The sequence below is a fragment of the Rattus norvegicus genome, chromosome 2, assembly GCF_036323735.1.
Source record: "Rattus norvegicus strain BN/NHsdMcwi chromosome 2, GRCr8, whole genome shotgun sequence".
NCBI lineage: Eukaryota > Metazoa > Chordata > Mammalia > Rodentia > Muridae > Rattus > Rattus norvegicus.
Window position 1 is genome coordinate 144,309,105 of NC_086020.1, and position 21,105 is coordinate 144,330,209.

A 21,105-nucleotide genomic window follows, 5' to 3' on the forward strand; every position below is an offset into this window, starting at 1 on the left:
TGGTCTTCATCTTCATTGAGAAAAGCATGATAGAGAACTTCTCCTGGCATTCCAGCTGATCCTGGTCATTCCCACTGACTTGAGAGTGCCTCACAAGCAGAGTGGTGTGGGGATAGACAGAGAGAGACAGAGACAGAGACACACACAGAGAGAACTAGGAATAAATATTAACAAACTGAAAAAAGAAATTGAAGAAGATACAAGAAAATCTCCATGTTCAAGTATTGACAAAATTAGACTTAATATTCTAACAAATGACTACACTGATTAAAGCAATCTAGAAATTTAATGAAATGCTCACTGAAGTTCCTGTTACATTCTTCCTAGAGCTTAAAAAAAGTTCCAAAATTCTTATAGGAGCACAAAAGACCCCAAAACAGCTAAAGCAATTCTCAAAAGCAAAACAAAAACTATAACAACAACAAAAATAAACAACAAAAATCAAAACAAAACAAACCACTCCTAACAACTTCATAGCGGGAAGTGTCAAGCTACCTCATCTCATATTACAAACCCAGCCACTAACAGACTAGAACAGAGGACCTAAAAATAAACCCATGTGACTACAGTCCCGTAATTTTTCACAAAGGTGTCTAAGACATACACAGAGAAAAGAATGCCCATTTAATAACCAATGCTAGTAAGACTACAATGAGATCCTTATTTCTCACTCCATACAAGAATCAATTCAAAATAGATCAAATACCTTACTGGAGAACCTTAACATTAGAAACTGTGAGAAGATTCACAGGTAAACTGCACCAAGCTATAGGTATAAGAGGCATTTTCTGTCAAGGGCTGACTAGCACGGGAGCTGTTCCAGCAATTGATGATGGCATTATATGGGATTGGAGTTTCTGCAAAGCAAAGGAAACAAACCATTAGGAGAGTGTAGAGACCCATGCATATTTTGTTACAGATCTTTGACAATTACATTACCAGATTAATTGATAATTAGCAGATTAGTATAAATAATTGCAAATAATTCAATATCAAACCCCCCATCCAATCAACATACAGGTTAATAAACTGAACAGATAGTTCTCAGAAAGAGAAATGGAAATGGACAATGAATGCCTCAAAAGGTGATAAACATTCTTAGCCATTAGATAAATGCAAATTAAAATTGCTTTGAGATGACACCTCACCCTACTTGGAATGGCTAGCTAAATAAATAAATAGACAAAAAGCCCCAAAACCATGGCAACAAATGCTGGTGAGGATGTGGGGAAGGAGGAATATTTATTTGCCCCTGGTGGGACTATAAACTGTGTGCAGCTATTGTGAAAATCAGTCATACAAAAGACTTTCTTTGTCTTTAACTGAATCAAATCAGAAATAATGGTAAAAAGCTACCTGGAAAATCTCCAAATATTTGAAAGTTCAACAATACAAGTGTCAAATAACACGTGGGTGAGAGAAGAAGTTATAAGGTAAATTACAAAATTGTTTCAGTTGGAGAAAACAATGGAAATATAACACATTAGCTTTAAAATAATTCATAGAGTAAAATTTATGGAGCTAACCTGAGTCAAATTTTAATGTTGTTTTTCAACTTTTAGCTCCAAAGGCTGGGGAAAAAAAGAGTAAATTAAAAATAAAGCAAAAGAAGAAAGCATATATTTGTGAAAAGAGTAGAAATATATAAAATTTAAAGTGGCAAAATAGAGAAAATGAAAAACTCATTAAAGAGAGGGAGGGAGGAACAGGAGGAGGTGGGAGAAGGGGAGGAAGTTTGAGGGGAGAGATTAAGGCTGTAACTATAGATTCTTGAGACATCAAAAGTACATAATGAAAAGCTATGAATCACTCATGCTTCTTGGACAAGTCAACTGAAGTAGACTCAAATTTCTTGAAAAGGCAAAAAGTATCACAATTCATCCAACATAAGTATGTGATTTGAGTATTCTTAAAACTGTTAAGAAATTAAATTGATGACTACAAACCTTTCTGACAAGCAGACTCTCACCTCAGTTGGTGACCTTGATGAACACTAAAGGAATAACAATCTAGAAAATAGAAGGAGAGGAGAGAAGCTTCCCAACTCCTTAATGCCAGTATGACTAAGGGACCAGAACCCTGAAAGATATTGCAAGAAAAGAAAATCCAGACCTATATCTCTAACTACCAATCTTCAGAGACGCAATCATTATCAACAAAGTATTAATAAACAGAATCTAGGAATATATAAAGATAATATATCATGACCAGGTAGTGTTTACTATAGAAATTTAAGACTGGTTCATCTTTTGAAAATCAATCAGCAATAATTCATATTACATATAGATAATATATGTACATATAAACAGACTACAAAAAATTCTCAAGATCATTTTAGTAGACACAGTAATAGGATTTGGCAAACTAATGTAGAAAAACATAGCACTTAGTTATCCAATACTAAACGGTCAGCCATGAATATTAATAAATTATGTTGTACAAAGCGAGCAGGTTATGTTTATGTCTTTAGGAATGAAATGTGTGTATGTATGCATGTATGTATGCATTACAATAATGAAGAAAAAAAGACCATGAATTTGAAAGAGAGCTAAGAGGAATATGTGGGAGGGTTTGGAGAGAGGAAAGGGAAAAAAGAAATGATGTAATTATATTATAATCACACACAAAAAGAGAAAACTTTTTAAAACAACAATGTAGATCTGTAATAGAAACACTCAAAACTTTAGAAACAGAATGGAAAGATCTCATCTTTGAGAAAAGCATCACCTTGACCCAATTTGATATTTATTGACTGTTCCACCCAATGGTTGAATAAACAATTCTGTCTAATGTGAATGGAACATTCACCGGAGCCTATAAATTGATTGTTATTATCACCCTTAATGGTGAAAGACTGAATTAGTTGACACCTGTATTAGTCAGGGGTCAGGGTTCTCTATTAGTCAGGGAGCAGAACCAATGGTGTGTGTGTGTGTGTGTGTGTGTGTGTGTGTGTGTGTGTGTGTGTGTGTGTATGTACTCAAACGTTATTAAATCAGCTACAACAAAATAACAATAGCTGAATCATACCTGAGAGACTGACAACTTGGTAGTTGCCCAGTCCTTGAGGATTGGTGCCTCAGAGATTGGAGCAGGCACATAGTGACTGACTTATTGAGAAGCAGAGGCTAAGAACCTGGTAGTTGTTCAGTCCACAAGGCTGTCTCAATCTAGTGCTGAAAAACTTGAAAGTTTCCTAGAGAGCCAGTGATCATTAGTCTATGTTGGAAGCCTACACACTTCTGATATCAGTACGAAAAGCAGCAGCAGGAACAACAGTATAAGTGAACTCTGAGGAAAGGGAAGGCCAAACATGCAGGCAGTGAGTAATCTTCCTTCTGCCATGTCCTTTTTATATACCCTTACTGTTTCCTATTGCTGCTGATCAGCTTGGCTAGGGGTGAGAGGAGTCACTATCTCCACATGTGTAGCCACTGGAGAACTCAAAGAGCTCCAATGAGTAGTTCAAATTTTATGGGCACACAAATAATACTGGTCAAACCTGGAGGCACACACATAAACAGAAGGGCATGAATATGAGGAAAAAACAGCAAGGAGGGGTGTGAACATGGGAAGGTGAGTGGTGAAAGAGTGTGGGGTTAAGAGCAAAAGGGAGGCGTTATATGAAATTGCCAAAGGACACATTTAATTAACTTTATCGGTGAGTGGTCTTGTCTCAAAGACTAAGGTGGAGAACGATAGAGGAACGCACCTCACATCGTTGTCTCGCTCCATGAACATACTAGCACCTGCACACAAATGTACCCCACCACACTGACATATAGATATAATGAACATACATGCACACACACATACACACACACCGGACCAGATACTACACAGCTGGCAACAATATAGACTAACTGAAACTCTTAGACACTGGTAATTTAAAATAAGTTAAATGTACAATTATCATATAATCCAGAGATTCCACTTGTAGCTATTTACCAAAGAGAAAGAAAACTTAATTTATAAAAAAAGGTTACTTGAATATTGGAAGAACCTTCTATGTATTTGCCTCAGATTTGAAATAACCAAACATCAATTTATGGATTCATAGAAAAATGAAAGAGAATCAATATGGTTGAATATTAGTCAACTGTAAGGAAAGAAGGATGATTGATAAACAACAGCATAGAGTCACAAAAGGATTTTACAAAGTGAAAGACATTAGACATCAAAGTTTATTAATTCTACTTAACTGGGATAAAGCACTTCAGTATTGCCACCATCCTGGCATAGGAAACTGTCTGCTAATTAGTTTTAAAGAAGTTTTTGGCATGGTTTAAATGTCCTGTTATCTTAATTCCTGCAGTGGTTACCTCACCATATATGTACATTTGGCAAATCTCTCAGAACTGTACACATAAATTGGTGAATTTTATTATGTGTAGATCAATAATTATCGAGAGGGAGAGGTAGGGAAACCTGATGGCTACAAAGGGAATGGATTGACGGTGATCAAGAATTACAGCATGTGTGAAAGAGGAAAGGCCATGATTGCATTATAAATCCAACCATGAGGATGGCAGAAGACGGGAGATTAGCATGGCTGCCCTCTGAGAGGCTCTACCAGCAGCTGACTGAGACAGATGCAGATACTCACAGCCAACCATTGGACTGAGGTCAGAGACCTCTTCCCCTTCAGGAAGAGCTGAAGGAACTGAAGGGGAGGGCAACCCCATGGGAAGTCCAACAATATCAACTAACCAGGACCCCTGGGAGCTCCCACAGACTAAGCCACTAACCAAAGAGCATACATGGACTAGTCTGTGGTCTCTGCACATATGTTGTAGAGGACTGCCTTGTCTGGCCTCAGTGCGAGAGGATGTGCCTAGTCCTGTAGAGACCTGATGCCCCAAAGGAGGGGAATGGGAGGTGGAGGGTAGATGGGTGACAGGATGTGGTTGCGGGAGCACCCTCTCAGAGGAAAATGGGAAGAGGTAAAAAACTCTTGGAGAGGGGACAGGGAAGGAGGACAACATTTGGAATGTAAATAAATTTTTTATAGCAGAATTACAGCAAGAACATTAATTATTGAGAGATAAATAGAAAAAAAACTCACAAAAACACTTGACTGAGAAACAAGGGACAAAAAAGGGAGAGAACAGAAATCCCAGAAGCAGATGAGCTTCTCAGGCACAGACTTGGCGTCCCAAGATGAGCCTCTGACAGGCATGACAGACACTGTCTTGGTACATAGTTCTTTTGTTCCTTTTTTTGTTTTTGCCCCACTTTGCTCTTTCTTGGATGCAGTGCCAAACTGTTCAGGCTAATTCCAAGACAGGCTTGTGCTAGCACCAATGTTTCTATTTTCAGAAACATTCTCGGGCCCCTTGAGAACTGTTTCTTCTGTTGGTGCATGCTGGTTCTACCGGCAGGAATGAGGGGGGTCATGGTTATTTCCCTCCCTAAACTCTTATTCCTATTGTGTTCTCACCCTTTGGCAATTTCCTGGGTTCTCATGATGCCACTGAGGTTATGTCCTATCCAATATTGGGACCTACCTTATTGATCTGAAAAATTAAATGTAACAGGTTTATTTTTTCCTCTATAACTTAAATTTAACCAAACATTACTTTTATTGTGAAGTTTGACAGCTCTATATCCCTGATTACTTCCTTCAAGGGTCTGCCCACCCTTTGTGTAGTAATCCTGAGCTGCTGCCCTCAGGGCAGCTTGTGATTTATAGTTTAAGTGAAAGGCCGTTTGCAGATCCCAGAGTAAAACTGAAACCAGCCTTCTGCCCATTAGCCTGGGCGCTGGGGAGGTGGTTGTAGTCAAGTTTCAGGCTAGAAAGGGGCATGGAGTCTCCTATCAGGAAGGTTGGGGGGGCACAGAGAGAGAGAGAGAGAAGGAGGGGATGTTAGGTGGGAACTGGATTGAGAGGGAGAGCAAGAAAACTCAAGAGAACTAGAGAGAGTGAGAGAGCCAGAGACTACTATGGTGTGATGTTAAGGAGACAACATTTTAGCATGTGGAAAGGGGTGGCCAGCACAGCACTGGGCCAGATCTCCATGGTCTCCTTGGATGGAAGACAGGTCTGGCTGTTGAATTCTTTTTTTTTTTAACACAGATGCCAAAAGAACAACAATAAAAAAAAAAACTCTTACCTGGGGAGAGGAGACATTATCAGAATCCTCCAAAGTACATCCCTGGAACAAAAGGGACCTTTGTTGGTGTCATGAAAAGTGTCAGAAAGGGAAGCTTTAGAAGCTACCAGTAAGTAATGGTTGTGGTTGTGGGCTATCTACCAGAGAAGACTGCTCGGACATGGGTTTAAGCCAATAGAAAGCCTTTATTAGCAGGCCAGCAACTACACTGGGTGTTAAACTATAAGCTTGTCACTTGTACTTTAAGTGAAAGTATGTTTACATGTCCCATAGTTAAACTGAAACGGGTTAACTGTAGCTGTGAACCTTTCTCAGGGCAAGATTTCTTAAAAAGAAAAAGAAAGAGAGGGGGCGGGAAAAGAGAGAGAGAGAGAGAGAGAGAGAGAGAGAGAGAGAGAGAGAGAGAGAGAGCGCTAAAAGTATCAGAAATAGTAAACGGACCTCAATGTTTGATAAAATGACAAAGGTAAAGACTAAGACAGATTCAGGCTAGACGGAAGGACAGACACACAGATAAGCATCTCTGATACTCATCTTAGGATGCTGTGATGAAATACTATGACCAATACCACTTGGAGAGGAAATGACTTATTCGACTTGCATTTCCACATTCTAGTTCATCATTGAAGGAAGTCAGGACAGGAGTTCACACAGGGCAGGAAATGATGCAGAGGCCATGCAGGAGCCACTTGCTCTGCATAGCTTGATCAGCCTGCTTTCTGATAGAACCAGAGCAGCCAGCACAGGGAGGGCCCCACCCACGACAGGCTGAGGCCTTCTACTTCAGTCACTAATTTCAAAATGCCCCACAGGCTTGCCTCAGTTCAATCTTCTCGAGGCATTTTCTCAATGGAGGCTCCCTCCTATCTGACGATTCTATCTTTAACGTATTTAGGATGTAAGCGCTCTCTGCTCTTTGTTACCCTGTTGTATGTGGAACTTTTGAGGTGGGATGCAGAGGGTTAAGAAGAGTCGGTTGTTCTTGTACATCCATGATGAAAACTTAGAAGGATAAGTAGAAAAACAAGATTTTCTGCTTTAATCCAGTGCTCTGTCGTGCTTTTGAAAATTCCTAGGCAATGCAGAGGAGATTCGTGGGCTTCATTTGGCTCAGCAAGGGTTTTCCTCCATCAATCAGGAGAGCACCAATTAATCAGTCACTTAATCAAAGTCACATCAAAGTCACTTTCTGTAGTCACGTCCCCAAGAGTATACTTGAGATAAAACACCAAATTGGGGCTTCCATCTTTAGGAAGAAGGAAAACAAATGCACTTATTTAAAGCAACAAATGACAAAATAAATATAGTTTTGGTTTCTCTTCATACATCACTGAAATCACAAAAGTTACGTACTTGTGCAATTTGGTTAGGAAAGAGGCAAAACTATGATGTAAAAAGAAGCCTCGCACCAGCTGTTACTGAGCATCCCTGCCTCAGTTTTCTCACCAGGAAAGTGGACTTAAAAAATTATATATATATACCTTGATGTGGGGATGTGGATCAACTGGCAGGGGACTTGCCTAGCAGGCAGAAAACTCTCGGTTTGCCCCAGCACTGCACGCATTAGGCATAGTGGAAGACACTTAGAATCCAGGGACTTGACTTCAGACAAGCGTGCCTGCACTCTGCTCTTCTATCAGGTCAAGCCTGATGCTGCCCCAGCCCTTGATACCTGCTGTCCAAATCACCTTACCTTCTATATTCCCATGGCATCTCTTCTGGCTGGTGGGCATTATCTTTCTGGAGAGACTTTTCCTAACAATCCACACTTCACCGTCATTTCACTCTGTTTCATTTCCTTCCTACCATTTATGAATGTCTGAAGTTATCTTTATTGTTTCCTTTTTGCCCGACCTTCTCTTGCCACTCACACATGCCCTCCAGGAGAGCAGTGGTGCTGGCTTATTTTCCTTGTTTCCCAGTGCACTCCCTCTTTCTACTGTTGTCTTCTGCCTACTTGGCTGTTGTGCATACACTGTACCGTGGCTTTCATGTAACATATGGATAAGCATCATTCGTTGAGAGTATGTTTTTCAAGTGTTATGTCAGGCTTGTATAGTTTTCTAGTGTGACAAAATACCTGGCAAAGGAATTTAAGGAGGAGAGGGTTTATTTGGGGGTCACAGTTTGAGGATACGATCTATCAGAGTGAGGGCGTCATGAAGAGGAAATTGCGGCAGCAGGCGCATGAGCCACCTCCAGTTACATTACATCTGCGCGTTTGCAGGGGGCAGAACATAATGAATAATGGTAACCGACACACGCTCTTGTGTTTAATTGGCCCAGGACACTAGGCTGTGGCACTGTGCTGCCTGCATTTGGGTGGCTCTCCCTACTTCAGCTTATTCAACCCATAAACGTATGGGGTTTCTAGATCATGGCCGGTTGACAATCAATACTAAGGCATCGCAAGGCTTTACAAATCTCATCTCATTTAGTCGTCACAACAGAGACCAAGGGTGTAGATAAGGTATCTGTTTTACTGGTGTAAACTAGGAGCTCAGGGGATTTCAGGGGGCCCAAACCTGAGCTAAGCTGACTTGAAGGTAGCCATCTTAAGATTTATGGCATCATTAATTTCAAGTGCTCACTGTCAGAAAATACACTTTTGGAAAACGCATCCAATTGTAAGAGCTCCAAGCAGGTTTTACTTTCAGATGAATAGTGACGCAGCCAGTTGAGGGGACAGAGCTGCATAGAATTGCACTGGTTCCTAAATATTCAGGCAAGCCTGGTGCTCTCACTCCTTTAGGTCTTGATTTGCTCATTGTGTCTGCTAGAGCTCAAGAAGAAAAGAGAACCAGAATGTTCCATGAAGAAAAGAAGTGCTGGCTCAGGCCTAAGAGTTCAGGAGGGTCAGAGGTAGCTCTTTGGGCTGTCTAGGAATGTGGGATTGGGGTTTCTTCATTTAGATTTTGGTATAATCATAACACTGGAGAGGTAGGAGCAGGAAGGTTATGAGTTCAAAGCCAGCCTGTGCTACGCGAGACACTGTTTCAAACAAAAACAGAAGCATGAAGATAGAACCTAATATATTGTTTAGTACTGTGAACCACCGGTTTTAGCTTCTGACCTGTGAATGTGGACCCTGTGCCAGTGTAACTTGGGGGATAACTGAAAACTGATTGGGGCTCAAAGCCTTTTTTTCTTAAAAATTTAATTTTGTTATTAATTTTTATTTTATGTGAATTAGTGTTTTGTGCCTGCATGTGTACTGTGTGCGTGCCAGGTTCCAGTGGAAGCCAGAAGAGGGTGCCAGATGCCCTGAACCTCCAGTTGCTTATGGTCGTAAGCTGCCATATGGGTGCTGGAAACCAAACCTGGGTCTAAAGTAAGAGTAAAAAGTGCTTTTAACCATGGAGCTGTTGTTTCTCTAACCCCAAGACTTTAGAACTTTTTCCAAGGATAATATAACTCCCTATTTTCAAAATTTGTATGTTTGTGAGTGTTTTGCTTTTGAGATTTGTTGGGGTGTAATTGATAAAGTTATATACATTCAGGTTATCCACTAAGCTGGTTTACATTGAATAATGACTACTCCATCAATTTAACTACCCCATCACCACACAGCTGTCATTCTGTGTGTGGCTGTATTCTGCCTTGATTCTTCTGGTCTGTCCATTATCAGAGAAGGCAGGTAGGACACTGGAGGACAAGAAAATGGTTGCCCATTTCAGGTTCAAGCCTGCTTCTAATCTACTCCAAGAACCCCAGGACAATCAGGATCAGGACTGGGTCATTGCCATCTTAGGATTTCTGTTCCTATGGGAAGACATCATGACCAAAAGCACTTAGGGGTGGAGGAAAAGATGTATCTTGCTTACACATCCTAGGTCATAGTCCACTGAAAGAAGCCAAGGCAGGAACTTAAATGGCAGAAACCTAGAGGCTCGCAGGAACTGATGCAGAGGCCATGAGGAAGGTTGGTACTGGCTTGACCAGCCTGCTTTCTTACAAATTCCCAGGTCATCTACCCAGTGGTGGCCCCACTCATATAGGCTAGACCCTCCCACATCAATCACTAATCAAGAAAATGTCCCACAGGCTAATTTGGTGGGGACATTTTCTCAGTTGATGTTCTCTCTTGTGCCAAGCCGATACCCCAAACTAGTCAGTACACTGGCACTAGGCTTGTTAAGGTGTCATCTCTCATAAGTAAACAAGTCACAAGTCCTCAGGAGTCTTTCTCTTCAGACCATGGTTTTTTCTTACTCAGAGCCCCAGTTCTTTATTTTCCCAGCCTTCGTTTTCTGCTGCCTTTCCTCGTGGAGACATTGTCATAGGTCATTTCCCTAGCCTAAATTTAATTCACAAAAGCCCATGTCTGTGATTGGAACACCGAAAAGCATATGACCATTACGTTTGCATTACCAAAAATACTTTTGCAAAGATTCTGCATTGACGGTCACCCACAGTTACATGAACTTATAAAAAAGAGTATCTAAGGACTTATTGGAAAGGAAAGAGAATAGTTTCAGGACCCTATAAATTCTAGAGCACCTCTTGTGCCAAAAAAGCCTTTGGGGAGTAGAACGTGAACTGCCTTCCAATTTGTGGACTGCCTGGACACTACAGAGCAGTGGGTTGCGAGTAAAATAAAGTGAAGTAATACATTTTTAATATATTAGTGAGAGGAGAAAAGAACTCAGTCTCTAAAGGAAAAGGAGGAATGTCTTCTTTCAAGACATCCCGATGCTTTAGATGACACTGGAGAGGAAGGCAGAGCAGGAGGTTTTAATGACACTTGCTTTTATGAAGAAAAGCCTAGAAGACTGTGCTGACTGGGACTGGAGTTTTATCTGAGAGATGCTCTTCAGATTAAGACATATAGGAAGCTGCTTTAGAAATTTTTGCTTCCAGAATCCTGTTATCTCAGGGGAAGGTCAGTCCCACTGTCAGAAGGTGATCTGGGTCTCAGATAGGAAAGGGTTCCAGGTAAGTTGGGCTTGATTTCCGTTGACTGGAGCCAGGAAGAGGGTAGTTTTCAAAGTTGGTATGCAGAGCAGTCATTGTCACTGGTGACAAGTCAGTCATGAGGTATTCAGGGATAGCACAGATAACACCAGCTGTTCTCTGGTTACCAAAAGGTGGGGGACACTCAAGCTATGGCTTGGTCATGCATACTGTGTCTTAGTGTCCCAAAAGAATGAAGGCAAAATTGTTTCAAGAGTAGGGTTTACCACATTGGCACGTGTGATAGGCCATGAGGTTCAAGGGGAGGGCGGTTTCAGAATCTAGCCTCCAGAGGAACTTACACCAAAGTACCAAGTACCTTTGCTGTACTCGATGGACTGAGCCCTGTTGAAACCTGGATAATCACTAACTGAACTGTCTGCAGAACAATGTGAACAACTGGCTTCATGGAGGGGAGTTTAGTGGGACAAAAGAGTAGTGTTTATCCACATTTTCCTTCTCCATTGGTCCAGAGCTTAGAGTAAAGAAGCTAGTCTATTTAGCTACAGGCTAAAATATTCTGTCTTGGGAACAGAGTAGGCCTCACCCAAACCATGAGGCTTACCTTTCCCTCTACCTAAAACTAAGTTCTTGCTAAACCTAGCTGGCCTAGGTGTATTTCAAGCAGTCTGAAAAGGTCACTCCCCTGACCTTTCTGTATTAACAGTTGCTGACTTGGTTAAAGAGGAAAGCTCTACAGGAAAAGGGAGGAGAGGACTGATGGATACCCATTCTGAAATTCAGTTCTAAAATAATCAGGCCAGCTACTAGGTAATAGTCTGGGCCCTGGATCTATCTGGGTCCAGAAAAGACAGTATGTAGAAAATAGGGCTCTGTCTTAAAGGTCATGTTAAGGTGAAAGTCAAGAGTTCAGAAGATCAGTCAATGTAACTTGTTGCCAAGGTTTAGCAAGAACTTAGTTTTAGGTAGAGGGAAAGGTAAGCCTCATGATTTGGGTGAGGCCTACTCTGTTCCCAAGACACAGATTAGTTTAGCCTGATTGAGCTCTGAGATTAGTTCATAGGAATGTTTAAAAAACCAGACACATGTTAAGACTTTTAGGAAAGAGACTATCCCTTTTCAGCTTGACAGGACTTTCTCTGGGCAATGGAGCATGAGGCCTATACCTGCTAAAGCCATGGGGACATGTAAAGAGGGTAGACCAAGTGGGTTACTGTCACCCATCATGTGCTGCCTAATTGTAGAGCTTATGTTGTAGCAAGGCAAACCTAAGGATTTCTGTAGTATCACCCAAGTTCCCGAGTGAGTCCTCCAGTCCCACATCAAAATGGCAGCAGATTTCAAATATATAAACCAATGTCTAGAGTTTCCATAAACTTTATTGCTATTTATTGAGTTTATTTCAATGGAATTTCTTGATCATAGTTGTACTGGCTGGTTTTGTGTGTCAACTTGACACAAGCTGGAGTTATCACAGAGAAAGGGGCCTCCCTTGAGAAAACCCCTCCATGAGATCCAGCTGTAAGGCATTTTCTCAATTAGTGACCAAGAGGGGGAGGACCCAGCCCATTATGGGTGGTGGCATCCCTGGGGTGGTAGTCCTGGATTCTATAAGAGAGTAAGCAGAGCAAGCCAGGGGAAGCAATCCAGTAAGCAGCACCCCTCCACGACCTCTGCATCAGCTGCCTCCATGTTCCTGCCCTGCTTGAGTTCCTATCCTGACTTCCTATGGTGATGAATAGAAATGTGGAAGTGTAAGTTGAATAAACCCTTTTCTCCCCAACTTGCTTCTTGATCATGATGTTTTGTACAGGAATAGAAACCCTGACTAAGACAAATAGTCCTACCTGATTCACTGGAGGAAGAGGTGTAGGGACAATGCCATAGGAATCAGAATGGGATACAACAGACTTTCAGTAAATAACTCCACCTGTGGTAGCTATTCTTGGTCATTAACTTGACTACATCTGGAACTAACTAAAGCCCAAGTAACTGGGTAGATCTGTGTCCTGGCTAGTTTTAAGTCAACTTGACACCAGCTAGAGTCATCTGAAGGGAGGAAACCTCAACTGAGAAAATGTCTCCTTATGATCCAGCTGTAGGACATTTTCTTAAATAGTAACTGATGGAGGAGAAAGCCCAAACCATGTGGGTGGCACCATTTCTGTGCTAATGGTCTATAAGAAAGCAGGCTGAGCAAGCCAGTAAGCATGACCCCTACCTCCATGGCATCTGCATGAGCTCTTGCCTGTAACTTCCTGCCCTGAAGGGGGATCCTGTAGGTGTTCAGGCAGGAAAGTGAGCCACAAAGAGGTGAAAATGAAAACTTGGTTCAGATCAACTTTGCCAACCTGAATCAGACTTGAGCTCTGATTCCAGGTGGTTAATTGTCAGCATATTTAAAACAATACAATTTAGAGAAAAGTTTCCAAGTAACTATCATTTTGATGCTTGGTACATAATAAGATGCACTTAAGGTGTGGCTATTTAGATAATTCTTTACAAAGTACATATAACCGTGAGGTAGGTTCTATAGCTAAAAGTCTTAGCATCTAGTCTGGTCTCTGACCACTATCAGCCCACAGTTGAGAGACTTTAAATTTTCAGAGATTGGCTACTTTAAAGAGGTTGAATTTTTAAAAACTGTGGGCCTTAAATTTGGTATGGTTTTATTGGAATGTTCATATTAATGTGTGATCTTGAGAAAGGTCAAGAAAGGAAAGGATCGCTTAAAAATAATGTGTTTGTGTCAAGTTGACAAGGGGTCAGTCATCATGACTAGTTTTACATTAACTTGATACAGGTTAGAGTCATCGGAAAGGAGGAAGCTTTAATTGGGAGAATGATTCCCTAAGGTCCAGCCATAGGACATTGTCTTAATTAGTAATTGATAGGGGAGGGACAATATCATCCCTCATCCATGGCTTCTGTATCAATTTATGTCTCTAAGTTTCTGCCCTGTTTGAGTTCCTGTCCTGACTTCCTTCAGTGATGAACAGTGCTGTGGAGGAATAAATACCCTTTCCTCCCCAAGTTGTTTTGATCGATGTTATCACAGCAACAGTAACTCTAAGACCGCCTGTGAGGGATTTTCTTCTCTTAATTAGGTTATTTGAAGTGAATATTAATGTCTTAATGAGATCATGTTTAATCCAGACCTTTCGAGGTAGGAAGACCCACCTTTAATCTGTGCCACGCCTTCTGCTGGCAGCCTCTTAAAAGGGCATAGAAAGAAACTCTTTCTTTGCCTGCTTGTTTTAGCTCTTGTTGGCAAATCCATTTCTTCACTGGCGTTATATTGAAGACCAGCTGAGACATCTAGCTTCATGCCTGAACAACTACTGGTAGACTTCCCGTTGCTCTGCTAAATATTTTTGCTGAACTCGCCTTTAAGCTTGGAGAAAACTCATCAAGTTAGAACTTCCCGATTATTCAAAAGTCTGAAAAAAAGTAAGACAGCCCTAAAAGCCACAAGCTGGCTGGGTGTGGGTGGCACCAAGAGAAGACACAGTGTTCCAGTAGGGTACCTCCCCCTACTTGTGTGATTTTTTGTTTCCCCAGAGGAAATGTGCTTCTGAGACCTGGATGCCACTGTCAGCCTCAGCTCCAGTGCTCAGGCAGAGCCAAGGGCATATTGTACTTGTGATGCACTCTTTAGTTAGTGCCCAAGAAGCACTCACTGGGCAGAGTGAACGGTCCCCTGAAAAGGAATGCTGCACAAAGAAGGGACCTTTCTCAGCGGCTTTCCAGGGAGAGCAGAGAAGTATCCCTATGCTGTTATGGTTCTCCTGACTTTTATTCTCTCCAGTGATAAAAATACAAGTGCAGGAGACATGAGAGTATGAACCCAAGATGAAGTACTTTCTTAGTGTGAATGAACCCATCAAACCTCCTGAGGGTAATTTTGGAGCATATAGAAAGCATGAACCCATTGATCAGACAGCAAGTCGGGGAAAGAGAGCAGAAGGAAAGAACCAGGCATTCGTAAATGCTGCTGCACTTGGGGTTCTTAGTTGATTCTTTTTTATAGACGTGTCTAATTTACTGTTACCCCAAGATAGTGCTTCAGACACTAGCCCTACAGGAGAAACAGATTCAAGTGTTGTAATTCACCTGCCTCCTAAGAGGATTTTGAGAAGCCACATATCATTTTGCACATCATTAAATTAACAGCTAATGCTCTTCTCATTGTAAATTTGAAGGTTGTTTTAATGAATAGGAGTAGAACATACTAATCACTGATGAAGTCTGGAGGAGGCTGGTCACGACGGACACGAACATCTCACAACTTGATCGGAGTGAGTCCTGACTTCCTTGTCAAACCAAGAACACCAAACTTGAAAGAAAGAATGGTATTTTTCTTTTAACTCATGAGCTTCCTTTCATGTAGCTTGAAGAAATGGTATTCTTGATGCACTCTAGTGATTGAGAATAAAGAACATACACCACAAACCTGGACCACTTCAACTACTTTGAATTCAAGTGTCTCGGCATATCCTATGACACCTCATTAATGTAAGCTTCAGACTTAACAAAAATCTGCCTGGGACACTCCCCCGGGGCCAGCACAATTTAGCATTATAGGATCAGGTAATCCAGAGTGCTTGGTTCCAGCAAAAGGGAGCTTATGCACTAACGCATATAGAATTAAGCTCTGGAAATGAATTCACTCTAAACTATCAACATCCCTTGAGGAGCCTTGGTGATTCCTTGAGGTGCACACACACATGTATGAAAGTGACTCTTGCAAATCGTTTCATGGCAGTAGGCTTAGAAGGTTAAATTAATTTGGGAAATGCATGCCTAATTCCTTGCCTTGTACTTCACAGGCCGGGAGAGTACCTTCTTATTTAGTCTACACTTCGTTTTTCCAAGTAAACTTATTTTTGTTTGACACCTCTTAGCATCATCACAAAAACCTTTTACAATAGCACTACAATCAGCATATTAAATTGAGGCTAAGTCATTTATTCTAGGCCAGGGAGCTAGGAATTCTATTTGGAAAGGACCTTGTAAAGTGTTTTGTTGTCAAATGTGGTATAGTTCATGCCTGTAATCTCAGACTTAATTGGTGTGGGAAACTGAGGACAGCTTGGTTAGGATTTTTTTTTTTTTTTTTTTTTTTTTTTTTTTTTTTTTTTTTTTTTGTCAGCTTGGCACAAGATAATCAGGAAAGGGAGGAACCTGAATGGAGAAAATGCCTCCATTATATTGGCTTATGTCAAGTCTGTGGGACATTTTCTTGATTAGTAATTGATATGGAGTGTCGGGGAGTCCATTATGGGTGGTACTACCCTGGGCCAGGTGGTTTGGGGAGGCATAAAAAGGGTAGCAGATCATGAGCCTGAGAAGCAAGCCAGTAAGCAGCATTCCTCTGTGGCCTCTGCTTCAGTTCGTGCCTCAAGTTCCTGCCCCGATTTCCCTTCATTATGTACTATAAACTGTGAGCTGAAATAAAAACTTTTCTTTCCCAAGCTGTTTTTGGTCAGTATTTTATCACAGCACAAGAAAACCTAACTAACACATTGGTGTACAGAAAGTCCAGCTAGGTTACACAGTGAGACCTGCTCTCCAGAAAACACTGGGAGAGGAAGATGGTTTAGTCTTTGAGAACATAAGTTCTCATCACTGAAGCACAGAGACAGCAGTCAACAAACCTTCAATGAGTAAGCATGGTGGCCTGCAAGGAAAACCTGACCTACCAAATCAGGGGGTAGGCTGGGTTTGGCAGGAGAGGTTGGCTGATAGTCCTGCTCACTGCCACACATCTTAGCAGGCCTGAGGCTGGGCCTGATGGTTTCACAGTGTGAGCCCTGTCCCTACAGCAACCTGGTGATGTGACACAGAGTGACCAAAAAAGGAAGTTGAGGGCACGGGAGGCAAACATCGTCTTCACGAGCATCTCGGTAAGAGCCAGCTGGTCATTTTCAGTTTGATTGGTATAAAAAATGGTTGAGGGTCTGTGTCCCCCTCAGGGTCAAGGTTAACCAGTAGACAATGTCACTTGCATTTTATAAGCAATTAATATGTATTTCAAAACCAGAAGGAAGAACCTTACTTTAGAGAACTCAGTTACAAACTACATACCAAAGTATACATGCGATCTTTGGGCACAGATCACATTGGTAATTCTGGGTTCACAAGTTCTATCTCTCGTTTTTTAATAGTTTTACCCTCAAGTCAACGATTTTGCAAGAACTGTTAATTATACTGGCTAGTTTTTAGTTTTTAAAAAAGTGTGTGTGTGTGTGTGTGTGTGTGTGTGTGTGTGTGTGTGTATGTGTGTGTGTGTGTGATGACAACATTAGGTTTTGGCTATTATGTATTTTGTTTGTGATATGACCTTTTTGTTGTTTTTACACTGTGTACACAGAACTACATGGCTGGCCGTCTTCCCGAGAGTCTCCCATTTCAGCCTCTAGTCTTCTTGTATGATTACAGATCCTTGTGCTACACATCTGGCTTTTATGTGCATCCTGGGGGGTTGAACCCAGGTCTTTTATCTGCTGAGTCATTTCCCCAGCACTTTATTTTAGTTTTATAGAGCTTTCAGATTGCTTTTGCCTGCTACCAAAATAAATATATCTACCTGTGAATGCCATATGTATGCTGCCCTTTATTTGAACTCACATTTCCTTTTAGGACTATGAAAGTTCACCTTCATACAGAATCAAATGAAGACCATTAATAATTTGGTGGAGATTTCTCCCTGAGAGAGGAAATCATCTGGGGCAGCTCCAATGTGCTAATCCCAGCCACGAGGAGCCTTTGCCAGGTCCCCATTGCATCATTAGTCTCTGGGGTTTCAGGAAGGCTTCTTTTCATTTTTCTAAGAATGATAGACCGGGGTCTGGTCATAAACATCCAGATACGTGGTTAAGGTTGGATGCCACAGAGAACTATAAAGAAAGGAAGTGATTAGCTAAACTAGATGTTGTGAGATCCCCGAGAGGACCAAGAGGAGAGTTGGGGGTGGTTTACAGTAGTTTACAAAATAGGGCCTCATTTTCGGTTAGAACTATGGTAGATGGAGAGCAATCTCTATCTAAACTGTAGGTTGGGGTAAACACTGCAAAAATCAACAAAATTGATTTGAGTGGGAAATACTGAAATGAAACAAGATTTTTCCTTGAGGGGACCAGGATGAGACTGGAAAGTGTGGTGAATACAGGGTTAAGCTAGAGCACTCACAGCTAAGGGATAGGAGGGATGGGGGCTGCAGCTGGGGACCGCTGTGGCTATTCCACAGCCCCATCACTGCAGGGGGTATGGAGGTACTTGTGCTCAAGGGCATGCACTAGGGAAACCAGACATGTCATGCATACAGGGTTGTTCCTTCAAGGGAAGGAACACAAACGTTGTTTTCCACTTAGAAGGCTGAAACAGATGTGCATTGTGCATCTATGTAGGTAAAGACAGTCCAGGAATCAGACTCACCTCCAAAACCTTACCATACACTTGTTTGTCTCAGTCAACTGTAAGCATGTTTATCTCAGCCAATTTATAGAACCTATCATTATGGACCTTACAAAGAGTTTGGATGGAGTCATGTTCCTCAAGGAGATTTATGTATGCTTTGTTGTGACCCTGAGATTGAGTTAATTATCACCAGAATAGTTTCCACAAACTTTTGCTGTGTTTAAATATGCTGGCTAAAAACCACTCAGAGTCAGACTCCTGAAGCATAACCCAATACCAGCCACTAAGTTGTGCTGAGCTAAACTGTCTTTATGCTTCCCATGGCTGAACTCTCTACTCCTATGAATGTGGAAGAGATTATCCCTACACACGCACACACACACACACACACACACACACACACACACACACACACACACAGACTGGACTGCTCAGGTTCGCTTCCAGTACCCTAAGCCCTGCAATACATATTATGAAGTTGCCCTTATCAGTCATCTTATGTAAGAGTCTGATTTTGCAACACATATGATGCTCTTCAAAAATAGACATTAGTGGCCCTGCTGTTAATTAACACCTGCTTTAATCAGCATTCTACTCTGTAACCATTGCCACAATTATAGTGCAACGCTTAGACATTCTTTCTACCTCTTGAAAGAAAAGACAGAGAAGTGCCTTCACCATGTGTAATGTCAGCTGCAGGGAAACAGCATTGGAGAGAAGCAACATTAGAAGAATTCATGATCGAGTTGTGACAGACTGGGTCTGAAATAGCAGCAGAGACATCCATCTTAAATATAGAAGTCTCCGAGGTCAGGTCAGTGTCCTTTCTGCCCTTTCAGAGCCTGGCAGGTCCTAGGGACGGTCGCAGATCAGTGTTGCCAACAACCAGCACATCAATGGCCAAGCAGGAGACCAAGGGCACTTGTGTAAATTGTCAAGCTTTCCTGATCATCTCTAAGCATTTCTGGTCTTAGCAGGGAACAGCAGGTGAGTCTCACTATGAGCCTTCTCCCTTTTCATCCTGCCCAGTTCAGAAGCTGCCAGGCTGCTATAGTCTAGAGTCCCGGTCGCAGCTATCTGATACCACATTGGGCCCCATTCCTACCCTCTGGACCTGGCTGACAAAATCAGATCCAAAGGAGTGTTATCACAGGCACTGCAAAAGCAGCCTGCTCTCGGGTTTTATATGCGCCTCTACACTTGGCTTTTCTCTGCTCTGGATTGCTCCTTGTCTTCTGTCCGAGCCTACAATGACCAACCTCTCCAGTGAACACCAACTGCAAACAAGACTCTGTGAGGGGCCTCTAGGATGGCCAGGGCAGGCTGCCAATCTGAAGAGACCAAGGATCCAGCTAGAGAGAGCAGTGTGAACAGGGGAGGGCTGAAAGCTCTCCTTTCAGGCACATGATGTTCCGCACATTCTGCCCTCAGGGGTGCCCATATCCAATCATCCTCCCAGTGTTCAGGGTTACAAGTGCCAAATCAGAGGTACGGTGTGAGGAGATAAAAACGTGTCTTTGTGGGTGGCACAGAAGGTCTCTTGGGTTTCAGGGACAAGTGTAGACAAACACTGATAAGATATTCATGGCTGGGTGTGTAAGGGAATAGGAAAGCAGAGCTTCTTTAAAGCCAGACTCATTTTTATATGATACTGATGTGATGTTAGCTCTGTTTATTTTTTTCCTTGCCGGGAGTGGGGGGTGGGGTAGCAAGACAAGGAGAGTAGATAAACGGAGGCCAGAGATGAAAAAATGTATTACTTCAGGAACAAGATGGTCCCAACAAACCCTATTCATTTTTTGCTTCGGTAATTCTTCTGAAAAGCTGGGGAACTCCTGTGTTCTCAGGGATCCTTTGTTCTTTGTACATCACTGATCCCTCATTATCCCAGAAACTGCAGAGCTGAGACTTCTTCTAAGGAGCCAGCTGCAGTTTGGCTACAAAATATCCTTTGGATCCTTCATCTGTAAATAGAGAACGGTTCCAGGGTGTGTGGGGGAGTCTGTCTTCTTTACTTGGAGATTCTGGATTCAGTCTATCAAAGACATTCTTTCAATTAGACAGACACCTTTCTACTCATGTGTTTGTGTGTATGCTGTATGTGTGTGCGCGCGCGTGCGCGCGCACACACACACACACACACACACACACACACACACACACACACACACACACACACACACAAGTCTGTGTGTATGCAGGGGCATGAGTGTGGAGACAGGAGACTAGTGTTGGGAAATCTCCTTGATCTTAATACTCCATTCTCTTGTGGAGTTAGAGTCCCTCAGTAAGCCCAGAGCCGGCTGATAGGCTCATTAAATTAGCCAGTTTTCTCTGAAAATATGCTGTGCCTGCCTCTTAAGGGTAGAATTACTGAAATGCCTCCACACACACTCAGCTCTTCAGTGGGTTCTTGGTCCTTTGGCCTGCACAGTGGAATTCTCTCCCTGGCCCCATAGAAGTTGTTTTATGAAAGTGGTCTCTGGGTCTCTTCACTGTCATTTTCTTGAAGATGAAGCCATTCTGTGTTCCTCTGTAAGGCTGAACATTTGAAAACAGATCTGTGCATATGGGAATAGAAACCCCTAGAAGGTGAATTAGCTAAACTGTGGACACAGTGACAGAACAGGCATTCTCAAATACCAGAGAGTGAAAGATC

General features: G+C 42.0%; 1 protein-coding gene and 1 long non-coding RNA gene across 2 annotated transcripts in view; one reads left to right on the forward strand and one right to left on the reverse strand.

Annotated features, from left to right (window-relative positions):
• The window catches only part of Rpl12-ps2 (ribosomal protein L12, pseudogene 2), an 852,478-nt gene that overhangs the window by 374,704 nt on the left and 456,669 nt on the right, over nucleotides 1-21,105 (reverse strand). The window lies entirely within an intron of this gene.
• Nucleotides 17,523-21,105, forward strand: part of LOC120100828 (uncharacterized) — a 12,915-nt gene continuing 9,332 nt past the window's right edge. The window contains exon 1 of the long non-coding RNA XR_005500976.2: nucleotides 17,523-19,433. This is a non-coding gene — a long non-coding RNA (uncharacterized LOC120100828). The remainder of the gene's footprint in view (nucleotides 19,434-21,105) is intronic.